The 15,064-nt window shown below is 44.8% G+C and overlaps 5 non-coding genes across 5 annotated transcripts; all 5 read right to left on the reverse strand.

Annotated features, from left to right (window-relative positions):
• Positions 1-477: 477 nt before the first annotated feature.
• LOC140308263 (U5 spliceosomal RNA) lies at positions 478-591 on the reverse strand. Its single transcript, XR_011916226.1, has one exon. It is a non-coding gene; the product is annotated as a U5 spliceosomal RNA (small nuclear RNA).
• Positions 592-1,002: 411 nt separating this feature from the next.
• LOC140307870 (U2 spliceosomal RNA) lies at positions 1,003-1,193 on the reverse strand. Its single transcript, XR_011915895.1, has one exon. It is a non-coding gene; the product is annotated as a U2 spliceosomal RNA (small nuclear RNA).
• A 308-nt stretch (positions 1,194-1,501) lies between these two features.
• Positions 1,502-1,615, reverse strand: LOC140308112 (U5 spliceosomal RNA). Its single transcript, XR_011916087.1, has one exon. It is a non-coding gene; the product is annotated as a U5 spliceosomal RNA (small nuclear RNA).
• Positions 1,616-2,026: 411 nt separating this feature from the next.
• On the reverse strand, positions 2,027-2,217 carry LOC140307962 (U2 spliceosomal RNA). Its single transcript, XR_011915980.1, has one exon. It is a non-coding gene; the product is annotated as a U2 spliceosomal RNA (small nuclear RNA).
• A 285-nt stretch (positions 2,218-2,502) lies between these two features.
• LOC140308113 (U5 spliceosomal RNA) lies at positions 2,503-2,616 on the reverse strand. Its single transcript, XR_011916088.1, has one exon. It is a non-coding gene; the product is annotated as a U5 spliceosomal RNA (small nuclear RNA).
• Between the last annotated feature and the right edge of the window lie 12,448 nt (positions 2,617-15,064).

Consider the following 15,064-nt stretch of genomic DNA (forward strand, 5'->3'; position numbering starts at 1 on the left):
GGCTTGACTGTGGCTTTACCGTCTTTAATTTGTTGGCAAAAGATTTAGGGCAATCTCAAAAGAGGTGATTTAATTCTCCACAGAGATTACATTTCCTGCCATTTGGACACTCTCCAAAAGTGTCCCCAATTTCTCTGCACTTCCCACATATCACCTTGGTACAAGCCTCAACCAGGTGCCCATGCTCACCATACTTGCGGCAGAGCTTGGGCTGCCCCTGGTACTGGATGTAACCTCGGTTTTCGAGGTGGCCAGAGTGTCACTTTGCATCTCCGCCCACCCGCTGCACTGAGCACTCTTCAGCCCTTTTAAATGGTATAACTTTGCACTCCCGCACGCTCCAGCGAGCACCATTCAAGCAACAACTTTGCACTCCAGCTTCAAACATCGGCACAGTCGCAACAAGTAAGGCAACTCTACTCAGAGAAGTCACTCTGCACAGTAACAAGATTTCTTTTGCACAGACAGAAAGGGCTTCACCCGCAAAGGTAAAGCCTGCCAAAAATAGCAACAACTCATTAGTGCTGCTCTCCACGGAAGTCTTTAGTAAAAGGCGAAAGACTTGTACATTATGAAGAGAAACCAGAGTACGATTATCTGTCACTGCGGGAGCAGGGCATCAGGCTAGTTGGCATAGCCACCTTCCCCATGGTGAGCTTTGCTTGGTTGAGACGCTTGCTCCCCCTCCTTGCTCCTCGGCTGACCAAGTAGGAAAAATCGGGCCCTATTCGATGGCTGCCTTGTCTTTTACTCTGTGCAAAAGACAAGGCAGCCACAAACACCACGGGAACACCGTATTGAGGCTTTGTTCTGACCGCTCATTCAGTGTCGCGTTTCTTTCAAGCAATTCTCCCGGTTAGCCCGCACTCGGCTCGCCCCCAGAGCTGTGTTAAAGTCTACTTCGCATTCACTCTCTTTTCTCAGCAGACTAAAAGAAAGTTTCATCTTGGGCTCCCTGAAACTTCCATCCTGCACCACTGTTTGCTTTTTCACAAGAGCAGAGAAGAGCGCACCGTTCCCAGCGGCACTGCAGTACCGGGTCGATGCTTGGAGTGAACGGAGCAAGCTCCTTTTTCAACTCCTATTGCTAAAAATACATTTAATATGTAGTCCTCGTACAAAGGCCATATCAGATATTAAACTGATAAGAACAGGTACTACACTTGATCTTAGCCAAAAGGCCGAGAAGCGATAACTGTCCACTGGTTCACGTCCGAGGGCCCTTCCTGGCACAATGCACACTTGTAGCGGTGTTCTTTTTATGGCCATAGGTGGCCAGAGTGTCACTTTGCACCTCCGCCCACCCGCTGCACTGAGCACTCTTCAGCCCTTTTAAATGGTATAACTTTGCACTCCCGCACGCTCCAGCAAGCACCATCCAAGCAACAACGTTGCACTCCAGCTTCAAACATCGGCACAGTCGCAACAAGTAAGGCGACTCTACTCAGAGAAGTCACTCTGCACAGTAACAAGATTTCTTTTGCACAGACGGAAAGGGCTTCACCCGCAAAGGTAAAGCCTGCCAAAAATAGAAACAACTCATTAGTGCTGCTTTCCACGGAAGTCTTTAGTAAAAGGCGAAAGACTTGTACGTTATGAAGAGAAACCAGAGTACAATTATCCGTCACTGCGGGAGCAGGGCATCAGGCTAGTTGGCATAGCCACCTTCCCCATGGTGAGCTTTGCTTGGTTGAGACGCTTGCTCCCCCTCCATGATCCTCGACTGACCAAGTAGGAAAAATCGGGCCCTATTCGATGGCTGCCTTGTCTTTTACTCTGTGCAAAAGACAAGGCAGCCACAAACACCACGGGAACACTGTATTGAGGCTTTGTTCTGACCGCTCATTCAGTGTCGCGTTTCTTTCAAGTAATTCTCCCGGTTAGCCCGCACTCGGCTTGCCCCCAGAGCTGTGTTAAAGTCTACTTCGCATTCACTCTCTTTTCTCAGCAGACTAAAAGAAAGTTTCATCTTGGGCTCCCTGAAACTTCCATCCTGCACCACTGTTTGCTTTTTCACAAGAGCAGAGAAGAGCGCACCGTTCCCAGCGGCACTGCAGTACCGAGTCGATGCTTGGAGTGAACGGAGCAAGCTCCTTTTTCAACTCCTATTGCTAAAAATCAATTTAATATGTAGTCCTCGTACAAAGGCCATATCAGATATTAAACTGATAAGAACAGGTACTACACTTGATCTTAGCCAAAAGGCCGAGAAGTGATATCTGTCCACTGGTTCACGTCCAAGGGCCCTTCCTGGCACAATGCGCACTTATAGCGGTGTTCTTTTTATGGCCATAGGTGGCCAGAGTGTCACTTTGCACCTCCGCCCACCCGCTGCACTGAGCACTCTTCAGCCCTTTTAAATGGTATAACTTTGCACTCCCGCACGCTCCAGCAAGCACCATCCAAGCAACATCGGCACAGTTGCAACAAGTAAGGCGACTCTACTCAGAGAAGTCACTCTGCACAGTAACAAGATTTCTTTTGCACAGACGGAAAGGGCTTCACCCGCAAAGGTAAAGCCTGCCAAAAATAGAAACAACTCATTAGTGCTGCTTTCCACGGAAGTCTTTAGTAAAAGGCGAAAGACTTGTACGTTATGAAGAGAAACCAGAGTACGATTATCCATCACTGCGGGAGCAGGGCATCAGGCTAGTTGGCATAGCCACCTTCCCCATGGTGAGCTTTGCTTGGTTGAGACGCTTGCTCCCCCCCTTGCTCCTCGGCTGACCAAGTAGGAACAATCGGGCCCTATTCGATGGCTGCCTTGTCTTTTACTCTGTGCAAAAGACAAGGCAGCAACAAAAACACCACGGGAAAACCGTATTGAGGCTTTGTTCTGACCGCTCATTCGGTGTCGCGTTTCTTTCAAGCAATTCTCCCGGTTAGCCCACACTCGGCTCGCTCCTAGAGCCGTGTTAAAGTCTACTTCTCATTCATTCTTGTTTCTCAGCAGACTCTTGGGATTTTATCTATAAAATGAATTCCTTCACTCAAACTATGTTAAAACTGCTTTGTCCTTCATATTTACCATGTCTAGAAAGATTTAAACAAAAAAAACAACGTTGTACTTTGCAGTAAAAGACAGAGCAAATCTAAAGTTTCATGAATCCGAGAATAAGCTTACTTTCATGAGTTCTTCACGATTTGGGATTTTGCTATAAAATGAATTCCTTCACTCAAACTAAATCGCTAATCTGTTACATGTAAGGCAGATGTCAAATTCACCGAAATAGGATCTAAGGGTATTCGGCCAATCGAGCTGTAGCAGCTTCGGTAAAAGAGTATAAGTTGAAGAGTTTGTGAATAAAGGTGTGCGCACACATAGTGAGCTGTAGGAAAATAGGCAGGGAGCAATGCCGGCTGGGGTATATGTTCTTGTATGTTGTCTGACTGTTTGATTTGAATGTGTTGTGTAAGTGTCCCGTTGAATGTTACATGTTTGGGCTTTGACACGCTTCACTGTGGTTGTTAACTGTGTGGTGTGTCCTGAAATGTTATATGTTTGGGCTGTGTGACATGCTTAATGCTTGTCAGTAGCTACCCACTTATTCATATATAGCAACTGACAACATAAGAAGTCCGGACATACTTTGATAGTAGTTGTAGAAGTATCCTTATTGATAATAGATAAACTAATTCATAGTGATAGAACAGTAGATGAACAGGTGCCTGCACATGTCTCACGAAAATAAAATGGGTGTATGATTGCTGACGGCAGAGCAATACTGCCAAACTTATGAGTTCTTGTGGCAAACTTGATTCAGTGTCTTGACGTGTATACGCTGTTTCGCTGACTTGATTGTCACAAGAAACAAAGTGTGTTTGATAAGATCCGACCATTTTATTACGGGAGGATCAGTATCAGTATTCGGCTGCAAGTAGGTGTGAATGTCCAACCATAATTTGTAAAAAGCGGGTAAGAAAAGGTTCTCATGCCCGACTATACATTAACAAAAGCGGGAGGAGAGGTCTTCGGATGAGAGTGGGTGAGAATTTCCAACCATAATCTATAAAATGCGGTGAAGAAAAAGGTGTGAATGCTACATAGAACACTCAAAAGTGGAGCGGAAGTGTTCGGCTGCAAGAAGGTGTGAATGTCCGACTATATTTGGTGAAAAGTAGGTGAAGCAAGGTCTGAATGCCCAACCTTACATCATCAAAAGCGAGATCAGGTGTTTGGCTGCAAGAAGGCCATAGTTTGCCAAAAGCGGGTAAGGTGCGAATGACCGACTAAATATCAACAAAAGTGGGGGCGGAGGTCTTCGGATGCAAGTGGGTGTGAATATCCCACCATACAAGTATGGTGGAGAGGAAGCTGTGAATGGCCGACCATAGTAAAAAGCGGGTGAGAAAAGGTGCGAATGTCCACCATTATACACCATCAAAACAGGGAGCGGAGGTGTTTGGCTGCGACAAGGTGTGAATGTCCACCCATAATTAATGAAAAGCGGGCAACAAGTAGGTTTGAATGCCCAACCATACATCATCAAAATAAGGAGCGGAGGTGTTCCGTTGTAAGAAGTTATGAATGTCCGACCATAGTTGGTAAAAAGCGGGTAAGAAAAGGTTAAAATACCCGACTGTACACAATCAATAGCGGGAGCGGAGTTGTTCGGCTACTAAAAGGTGTGAAAGTCCGACCAAGTTTTGTAAAAAGCGGGTAAGAAAAGGTTCGAATGCCCGACAATTTATGATCAAAAGAGGGAGCGGAGTTGTTCAGCTGCAAGAAGGTCTGAATGTCCATCAATAATTGCTAGAAAAAATTAAAGTAAAAATTTTGAAAATCAAACCGCACATGATCATAAGTGGGAGAGGAGGTGTTCAGCTGCAAGAAGGTGTGAATGTCCACCCATAATTACTGAAAAATGGGTAAAAAAAAGGTGCGAATACCCAACCATACATCATCAAAAGCAGCTGTGGATGTGTTCGGCTACAAGAGGGTTTGAACGTCCAACCAAAGTTTGTAAAAAGCAGTTAAGAAAAGTTTCGAATATCCAACCAAACATAATCAAAAGCGGGAGCAGAACTGTTCGACTGCAAGTAAGTGTGAATGTCAGATCATAATTTGCAAAACAACAACTATACACCATCAAATGCGGGAGCGGAGTTGTTCGTCTGTTAGTAGGTGTGAATCTCCGACCATAATTGCTGAAAAATGTGTTAGAAAAGGTAAGAATGCCGGTCCATACATCATCAAAAGCGAGAGAGGTGGTGTTCTGCTGAAAGTAGGTGTGAATGTCCAGCCATAATTACTCACAAACAGGTAAGAAAATGTAGTATTGCCAGATCATACATGATCAAAACAGGGAGCGGAGGTGGTTCAGCTGCAAGAAGGTGTGAATGTCCGACTAAAGTTCAAATATATTCACAAAAGCGGGAGGAGAGGTCTTCGGATGAGAGTGGTTGAGAATTTCCAACCATAATCCATAAAATGCGGTGAAAAAAAGGTGTGATAGAACACTAAAAGGTGGAGCAGACGTGTTCCGCTGTAAGAAGGTGTGAATGTCCGACCATAGTTTGTAAAAAGCGGGTAAGAAAAGGTTAAAATACCCGACTGTACACCACCAATAGCGGGAGCAGGGTTGTTCGGGTACAAGAAGGTGTGAAAGTCCACCCATGGTTTGTAAAAAGCGGGTAACAAAAGGTTCGAATGCCCGAATATATACTATCAAAAGCGGAAGCGGAGGTGTTCGGCTGCAAGAAGGTGTGAACGTCCGACCAAAGTTTGTAAAAAGCAGTTAAGAAAAGGTTCGAATATCCAACCAAACAAAATCAAAAGCGGGAGCAGAGCTGTTCGACTGCAAGTAGGTGTGAATGTCCAGCCATAATTACTCACAACCGGGTAAGAAAAGGTAGTATTGCCAGACCATACATAATCAAAACAGGGAGCAGAGGTGGTTCAGCTGCAACGTGTGAATGTCTGACTATAGTTTGCAAAAAGCGGGTAAGACAAGGTGCGAATAACCGACAATGTATGATCAAAAGAGGGAGCGGAGGTGTTCGGCTGCAAGGTCTGAATGTCCAACCATAATTTCTAAAAACCAGGTAAGAAAAGGCTCGAAAGCCCGACTATACACCATCAAAAGCGGAAGCGGAGGTGTTCGGCTTCAAGAAGACGTGTACCTCCGAACAAAGTTTGTAAAAAGCAGTTAAGAAAAGGTTCGAATATCCAACCAAACATAATCAAAAGCGGGAGCAGAGCTGTTCGACTGCAAGTAGGTGTGAATGTCAGATCATAATTTGCAAAAAGCTGATGAGAAAGGGTGAGAATGCCCGACTATACACCATCAAATGCGGTAGCGGAGTTGTTCGGCTTTGAGTAGGTGTGAATGTCCAGCCAAAATTACTCACAAACGGGTAAGAAAAGGTAGTATTGCCAGACCATACATGATCAAAACAGGGAGCGGAGGTGGTTCAGCTGCAAGAAGGTCTGAATGTCCGACTAAAGTTTGTAAAAAGCGCGTAAGACAAGGTGCGAATGCCAGACAATGTATGATCAAAAGAGGGAGCGGAGGTGTTAGGTTGCAAGAAGGTCTGAATGTCCAACCATAATTTGTAAAAACCGGGAAGAAAAGGCTCGAAAGCCCTACTATACACCATCAAAAGCGCGATCAGAGGGGTTCAGCTGCAAGAAGGTCTGAATGTCCATCAATAATTTCTTTAAAACATGAAAGAAAATTTTCGAATATCAAACCGCACATGATCATAAGCGGGAGAGGATGTTTTCAGCTGCAAGACGGTGTGAATGTCCACCCATAATTCCTGAAAAATGGGTAAAAAAAGGTGCGAATGCCCAACCATACATTATCAAAAGCAGCTGTGAATATCAGATCATAATTTGCAAAAAGCTGATGAGAAAGAGTGAGAATGCCCGACTATACACCATCAAATGCGGGAACGGAGGTGTTCGGCTCTGAGTAGGTGGGAATGTCCGACCATAATTGCTGAAAAATGTGTTAGAAAAGGTAAGAATGCCGGTCCATACATCATCAAAAGCGAGAGAGGTGGTGTTCTGCTGAAAGTAGGTGTGAATGTCCAGCCATAATTACTCACAAACGGGTAAGAAAAGGTAGTATTGCCAGACCATACATAATCAAAACAGGGAGCGGAGGTGATTCAGCTGCAAGAAGGTCTGAATGTCCGAGCATAGTTTGTAAATAGCGGGTAAGAAAAGGTTTGAATGCCCGAAAATACACCATCAAAAGAGGGAGCGGACGTGTTCCGCTGTAAGAAGGTGTGAATGTCCGACCAGAGCTGGTAAAAAGCGGGTAAGAAAAGGTTAAAAAACCCAACTGTACACAATCGATAGCGGGAGCAGATGTGTTCGGCTACAAGAAGTTGTGACAGTCCGACCATGGTTTTATAAAAAGCGGGTAAGAAAGGGTGCGAATGCCCGACAATGTATGATCAAAAGAGGCAGCGGAGGCTTTCGGCTACAAGAAGGTTTGAATGTCCGACCATAGTTTGTAAAAAGCGGGTAAGAAAAGGTTCGCATGCCCGACTATACACCATCAAAAGCGGAAGCGGAGGTGTTCCGCTGTAAGATGGTGTGAATGTCCGACCATAGTTGGTAAAAAGCGGGTAAGAAAAGGTTAAACTACCCGACTGTACACAATAAATAGCGGGAGTGGAGTTGTTCGGCTGCAAGAAGGTGTGAACGTCCGACCAAAGTTTGTAAAAAGCAGTTAAGAAAAGGTTCGAATATCCAACCAAACAAAATCAAAAGCGGGAGCAGAGCTGTTCGACTGCAAGTAGGTGTGAATGTCCAGCCATAATTACTCACAACCGGGTAAGAAAAGGTAGTATTGCCAGACCATACATAATCAAAACAGGGAGCAGAGGTGGTTCAGCTGCAACGTGTGAATGTCTGACTATAGTTTGTAAAAAGCGGGTAAGACAAGGTGCGAATAACCGACAATGTATGATCAAAAGAGGGAGCGGAGGTGTTCGGCTGCGAGGTCTGAATGTCCAACCATAATTTCTAAAAACCAGGTAAGAAAAGGCTCGAAAGCCCGACTATACACCATCAAAAGCGGAAGCGGAGGTGTTCGGCTTCAAGAAGACGTGTACCTCCGAACAAAGTTTGTAAAAAGCAGTGAAGAAAAGGTTCGAATATCCAACCAAACATAATCAAAAGCGGGAGCAGAGCTGTTCGACTGCAAGTAGGTGTGAATGTCAGATCATAATTTGCAAAAAGCTGATGAGAAAGGGTGAGAATGCCCGACTATACACCATCAAATGCGGTAGCGGAGTTGTTCGGCTTTGAGTAGGTGTGAATGTCCAGCCAAAATTACTCACAAACGGGTAAGAAAAGGTAGTATTGCCAGACCATACATGATCAAAACAGGGAGCGGAGGTGGTTCAGCTGCAAGAAAGTCTGAATGTCCGACTAAAGTTTGTAAAAAGCGCGTAAGACAAGGTGCGAATGCCAGACAATGTATGATCAAAAGAGGGAGCGGAGGTGTTAGGTTGCAAGAAGGTCTGAATGTCCAACCATAATTTGTAAAAACCGGGAAGAAAAGGCTCGAAAGCCCTACTATACACCATCAAAAGCGCGAGCAGAGGGGTTCAGCTGCAAGAAGGTCTGAATGTCCATCAATAATTTCTTTAAAACATGAAAGAAAATTTTCGAATATCAAACCGCACATGATCATAAGCGGGAGAGGATGTTTTCAGCTGCAAGACGGTGTGAATGTCCACCCATAATTCCTGAAAAATGGGTAAAAAAAGGTGCGAATGCCCAACCATACATTATCAAAAGCAGCTGTGAATATCAGATCATAATTTGCAAAAAGCTGATGAGAAAGAGTGAGAATGCCCGACTATACACCATCAAATGCGGGAGCGGAGGTGTTCGGCTCTGAGTAGGTGGGAATGTCCGACCATAATTGCTGAAAAATGTGTTAGAAAAGGTAAGAATGCCGGTCCATACATCATCAAAAGCGAGAGAGGTGGTGTTCTGCTGAAAGTAGGTGTGAATGTCCAGCCATAATTACTCACAAACGGGTAAGAAAAGGTAGTATTGCCAGACCATACATGATCAAAACAGGGAGAGGAGGTGGTTCAGCTGCAAGAAGGTGTGAATGTCCGACTAAAGTTCAAATATATTAACAAAAGCGGGAGGAGAGGTCTTCGGATGACAATGGTTGAGAATTTCCAACCATAATCTATAAAATGCGGTGAAAAAAAGGTGTGATAGAACACTAAAAGGTGGAGCGGAAGTGTTCGGCTGCAAGAAGGTGTGAATGTCCGACTATATTTGGTGAAAAGCAGGTGAAGCAAGGTCTGATTGTCCAACCTTACATCATCAAAAACGAGATCAGTGGTGTTTGGCTGCAAGAAGGCCATAGTTTGCCAAAAGCGGGTAAGGTGCGAATGACCGACTAAATATCAACAAAAGTGGGGGCGGAGGTCTTCGGATGCAAGTGGGTGTGAATCTTCCACCATACAAGTATGGTGGAGAGGAAGCTGTGAATCGCTGACCATAGTTTGCAAAAAGCGGTTGAGAAAAGGTGCGAATGTCCAACCATACATGATCAAAACAGGGAGCGGAGGTGTTTGGCTGCGACAAGGTGTGAATGTCCACCCATAATTAATGAAAAGCGGGCAAGAAGTAGGTTCGAATGCCCAACCACACATCATCAAAAGCAGGAGTGGATGTGTTCGGCTACAAGAAGGTTTGAATGTCCGAGCATAGTTTGTAAAAAGCGGGTAAGAAAAGGTTCGAATGCCCAAACATACACCATCAAAAGAGGGAGCGGACGTGTTCCGCTTTAAGAAGGTGTGAATGTCCGACCAGAGTTGGTAAGAAGCGGGTAAGAAAACGTTAAAAAACCTGACTGTACACAATCAATAGTGGGAGCGGATGTGTTCAGCTACAAGAAGGTGTGACAGTCCGACCATGGTTTGTAAAAAGCGGGTAAGAAAAGTTGCAAATGCCCGACAATGTATGATCAAAAGAGGGAGCGGAGCTTTTCGGCTACAAGAAGGATTGACTGTCCGACCATAGTTTGTAAAAAGCGGGTAAGAAAATGTTCGAATGCCCGACTATACACCATCAAAAGCGGAAGCGGAGGTGTTCCGCTGTAAGACGGTGTGAATGTCCAACCATAGTTGGTAAAAAGCGGGTAAGAAAAGGTTAAACTACCCGACTGTACACAATCAATAGCGTGAGTGGAGTTGTTCGGCTACAAGAAGGTGTGAAAGTTCGACCATGGTTTGTAAAAAGCGGGTAAGAAAAGGTTCGAATTCCCGAATATATACCATCAAAAGCGGAAGCGGAGGTGTTCGGTTGCAAGAAGGTTTGAACGTCCGACCAAAGTTTGTAAAAAGCAGATAAGAAAAGCGTCGAATATCCAACCAAACAAAATCAAAAGCGGGAGCAGAGCTGTTCGACTGCAAGTAGGTGTGAATGTCCAGCCATAATTACTCACAAACGGGTAAGAAAAGCTAGTATTGCCAGACCATACATGATCAAAACAGGGAGCGGAGGTGGTTCAGCTGCAACGTGTGAATGTCTGACTATAGTTTGTAACAAGCGGGTAAGACAAGGTGCGAATGCCCAACAATGTATGATCAAAAGAGGGAGCTGAGGTGTTCGGCTACAAGAAGGTGTGAAAGTCCGACCATGGTTTGTAAAAAGCAGGTAAGAAAAGGTTCGAATGCCCGAACATACACCATCAAAAGAGGGAGCGGACGTGTTCCGCTGTAAGAAGGTGTGAATGTCCGACCATAGTTGGTAAAAAGCGGGTAAGAAAAGGTTAAAATACCCGACTGTACACAATCAATAGCGGGAGCAGAGTTGTTCGGCTACAAGAAGGTGTGAAAGTCCACCCATGGTATGTAAAAAGCGGGTAAGAAAAGGTTCGAATGCCCAAATATGTACCATCAAAAGCGGAAGCAGAGGTGTTCGACTGCAAGTAGGTGTGAATATCAGATCATATGCAAAAAGTTGATGAGAAAGGGTGAGAATGCCTGACTAAACACCATCAAATGCGGGAGCGGAAGTGTTTGGCTGTGAGTAGGTGTGAATGTCCGACCATAATTGCTGAAAAATGTGTTAGAAAAGGTAAGAATGCTGGACCATACATCATCAAAAGCGGGAGAGGTGGTGTTCGGCTGCAAGAAGGTGTGAAAGTCCGACCATGGTTTGTAAAAAGCGGGTAAGAAAAGGTTTGAATGCCCAAATATACACCATCAAAAGTGGAAGCGGAATTGTTCGGCTGCAAGAAGGTGTGAACGTCCGACCAGTTTGTAAAAAGCAGTGAAAAGCGAGAAAAAGCTTTTCGTTAGTTTTGCATGATTTGGGATTTTGCTTATAAAATGCATTCCTTCACTCAAACTATGTTAAAACTGATTTGTCCTTCATATTTACCTTGTCTAGAAAGATTTGAACAAAAAAAACCCCCAACGTACTTTGCAGTAAAAGAAAGAGCAAATCTAAGATCTAAAAGTTTCAGGAATCCGAGTATAAGCTTGCTTTCATGAGTTCTTCACGATTTCGGATTTTGCTACAAAATGAATTGCTTTGCTCAAACCAAGTTAAACCTGCTTTGTCCTTCCATATTTATCAATGTCGAGATAGATTTAAACAAAACAAAGAAAACACGTTGTACTTTGCAATATAACAAATAGCAACACTGAAGGATCAGGAATCCGAGAATAAGCTTTTCATGTGTTGTGCATGTTTTGAGATTTTGTTTTAAAATGAATTCCTTCACTCAAACTATGTTAAAACTGCTTTGACATTGATAAATATGAAGACAAAGCAATTTTAACTTGGTTTGAGCAAAGCAATTCATTTTATAGGAAAATCCGAAATCATGCAGAACGTATGAAAATAAGCTTATTCTCGGATTCCTGTTCCTTCAGTGTTGCTCTTTCTTCTACTGCAATATACAATGTTGTTCTTTGTTGAAGTCGATCTAGACATTGATAAATATGAAGTTAAAAGCAGTTTTAACATAGTTTGAGTGAAGGAATTCATTTTATAGCAAAATCCCAAATCATGCAGAACGTATGAAAAGAAGCTTATTCTCGGATTCCTGTTCCTTCAGTGTCTCTCTTTCTTCTACTGCAATATACAATGTTGTTCTTTGTTGAAGTCGATCTAGACATTGATAAATATGAAGGACAAAGAAGTTTTCACTTGGTTTGAGTGAAGGAATTCATTTTATACATAAAATCCCAAATCATGCAGAACGTATGAAAGTAAGCTTATTCTCGGATTCCTGTTCTTTCAGTGTCTCTCTTTCTTCTACTGCAAAATCTAATGTTGTTCTTTGTTGAAGTCGATCTAGACATTGATAAATATGAAGGTAAAAGCCGTTTTACCATAGTTTGATTGAAGGAATGCATTTTATAAGCAAAATCCCAAATCATGCAGAACTCATGAAAAGCTTTTTCTCGGATTTCTGAACCTTTCTTTCTTTTACTGCAAAATACTACGTTGTTTTTTGTTCAAATCTATCTAGACATTTATAAATACCAGCCGAACATCTCTGCTGCCGCTTTTGATAATTTATGGTTTGGTATTCTTACCTTTTCTTACCCGTTTGTGAGTAATTATGGCTGGATATTCACACCTTCTTGCAGCCGAACACCACCTCTCCCGCTTTTGATGATGTATGGGCTGGCATTCTTACCTTTTCTAACACATTTTTCAGCAACTAGGGTGGGACATTCACACCTACTCACAGACAAACACCTCCGCTCTCGCATTTGATGGTGTATAGTAGGGCATTCTCACCCTTTCTCATCAGCTTTTTGCAAATTATGATCTGACATTCACACCTACTGCTTTTTACAAACTATGGTCAGACATTCACACCGTCTTACAGTGCAACACCTCCGCTCCCGCTTTTGATGGTGTATAGTCGGGCATTCAAACCTTTCTTACCCGCTTTTTACAAACTTTGGTCGGACATTCAGACCTTCTTGTAGCCGAAAACCTCCGCTCCCTCTTTTGATCATACATTGTCGGGCATTCGCACCTTTTCTTACCCGCTTTTTACAAACCATGGTGAGACTTTCACACCTTCTTGTAGCCGAACACATCCGCTCCCGCTATTGATTGTGTACAGTCGGATATTTGAACCTTTTCTTACCTTCTTTTTACCAACTATGGTTGGGCATTCACACCTACTTACAGCGGAACAAGTCCGGTCTGTCTTTTGATGGTGTATGTTCGGGCATTCGAAGCTTTTCTTACCCGCTTTTTACAAACTATGCTCGGACATTCAAACCTTCTTGTAGCCGAACACATCCACTCCTGCTTTTGATGATGTATGGTTGGGCATTGGAACCTACTTGTTGCCCGCTATTCATTAATTATGGGTGGACATTAAAACCTTGTCGCAGCCAAACACGTCCGCTCCCTGTTTTGATCATGTATGGTTGGACATTCGCACCTTTTCTCACCCGCTTTTTGCAAACAATGGTCAGCAATTCATAGCTTCCTCTCCACCATACTTGTATGGTGGAATATTCACACCCACTTGCATCCGAAGACCTCCGCCCCCACTTTTGTTGATATTTAGTCGGTCATTCGCACCTTACCCGCTTTTGGCAAACTATGGCCTTCTTGCAGCCAAACACCTCTGATCTCGCTTTTGATGATGTAAGGTTGGGCATTCAGACCTTGCTTCACATGCTTTTCACCAAATATAGTCGGACATTCACACCTTCTTGCAGCCGAACACTTCCGCTCCACCTTTTAGTGTTCTATAACACCTTTTTTTCACCGCATTTTATAGATTATGGTTGGAAATTCTCAAACACTCTCATCCGAAGACTTCTCCTCTCGCTTTTGTTAATATATTTGAACTTTAGTCGGACATTCACACCTTCTTGCAGCTGAACCACCTCCGCTCCCTGTTTTGATCATGTATGGTCTGGCAATACTACCTTTTCTTACCCGTTTGTGAGTAATTATGGCTGGACATTCACACCTACTTTCAGCAGAACACCACTTCTCTCGCTTTTGATGATGTATGGACCGGCATTCTTACCTTTTCTAACACATTTTTCAGCAATTATGGTCGGAGATTCACACCTACTCACAGACGAACAACTCCGCTCCCGCATTTGATGGTGTATAGTTGGGCATTCTCACCCTTTCTCATCAGCTTTTTGCAAATTATGATCTGACATCCCTCCCTCCTGAGCTGTCACCTTATCGTGGTGGGGGAGTTTGCGTGCCCCAATGAGTCCGGGAGCTATGTTGCTCGGGGCTTTAAGCCCCTGGTAGGGTCACCCAAGGCAAGCAGATCCTAGATGAGGGACCAGACAAAGAACAGCTCAAAAGACCCCTTATGATGAACAAAAAATTTGGACCTCGTGATCCCTTGCCCGGATATGGGACACCGGGGCCTCCCCCCGGAGCCAGGCCCGGGGGTGGGGCCCGGCAGCGGGCGCCTGGTGGCCGGGTCTGTGCCCATGGGGCTCGGTCGGGCATAGCCCGAAATGATGACGTGGGTCCCCCTTCCGACGGGCTCACCACCCGTGGGAGGGGCCAAGGGGGTCGGGTGCGATGTGAGCTGGGTAGCGGCCGAAGGCAGAGGCCTTGGCGGTCTGATCCTCGGCTACTGAAGCTAGCTCTTGGGACGTGGAATGTCACCTCTCTGTTGGGGAAGGAGCCGGAGCTGGTGCGCGAGGCTGAGCGGTTCCGGCTAGATATAGTCGGACTCACCTCGACGCACGGCTTGGGCTCTGGAACCAGTCCTCTTGAGAGGGGTTGGACTCTCTTCCACTCTGGAGTTGCCCGTGGTGAGAGGCGCAGAGCAGGTGTGGGCATACTTATTGCCCCCCGGCTGTGTGCCAGTACATTGGGGTTTACCCCAGTGAACGAGAGGGTAGCCTCCCTCCGCCTTCGGGTGGGGGGACGAGTCCTGACTGTTGTTTGTGCCTATGCGCCAAACAGCAGTTCAGAGTACCCACCCTTTTTGGAGTCTCTGGGGGAGGCACTGGAGAATGCTCCTACCGGAGACTCCCTCGTTCTGCTGGGGGACTTCAATGCTCACGTGGGCAATGACAGTGAGACCTGGAGGGGTGTGATTGGGAGGAA

Source organism: Leuresthes tenuis, unplaced genomic scaffold (genome assembly GCF_036924035.1).
Source record: "Leuresthes tenuis unplaced genomic scaffold, fLeuTen1.0.hap1 SCAF_5, whole genome shotgun sequence".
NCBI classification, from domain to species: Eukaryota; Metazoa; Chordata; class Actinopteri; order Atheriniformes; family Atherinopsidae; genus Leuresthes; species Leuresthes tenuis.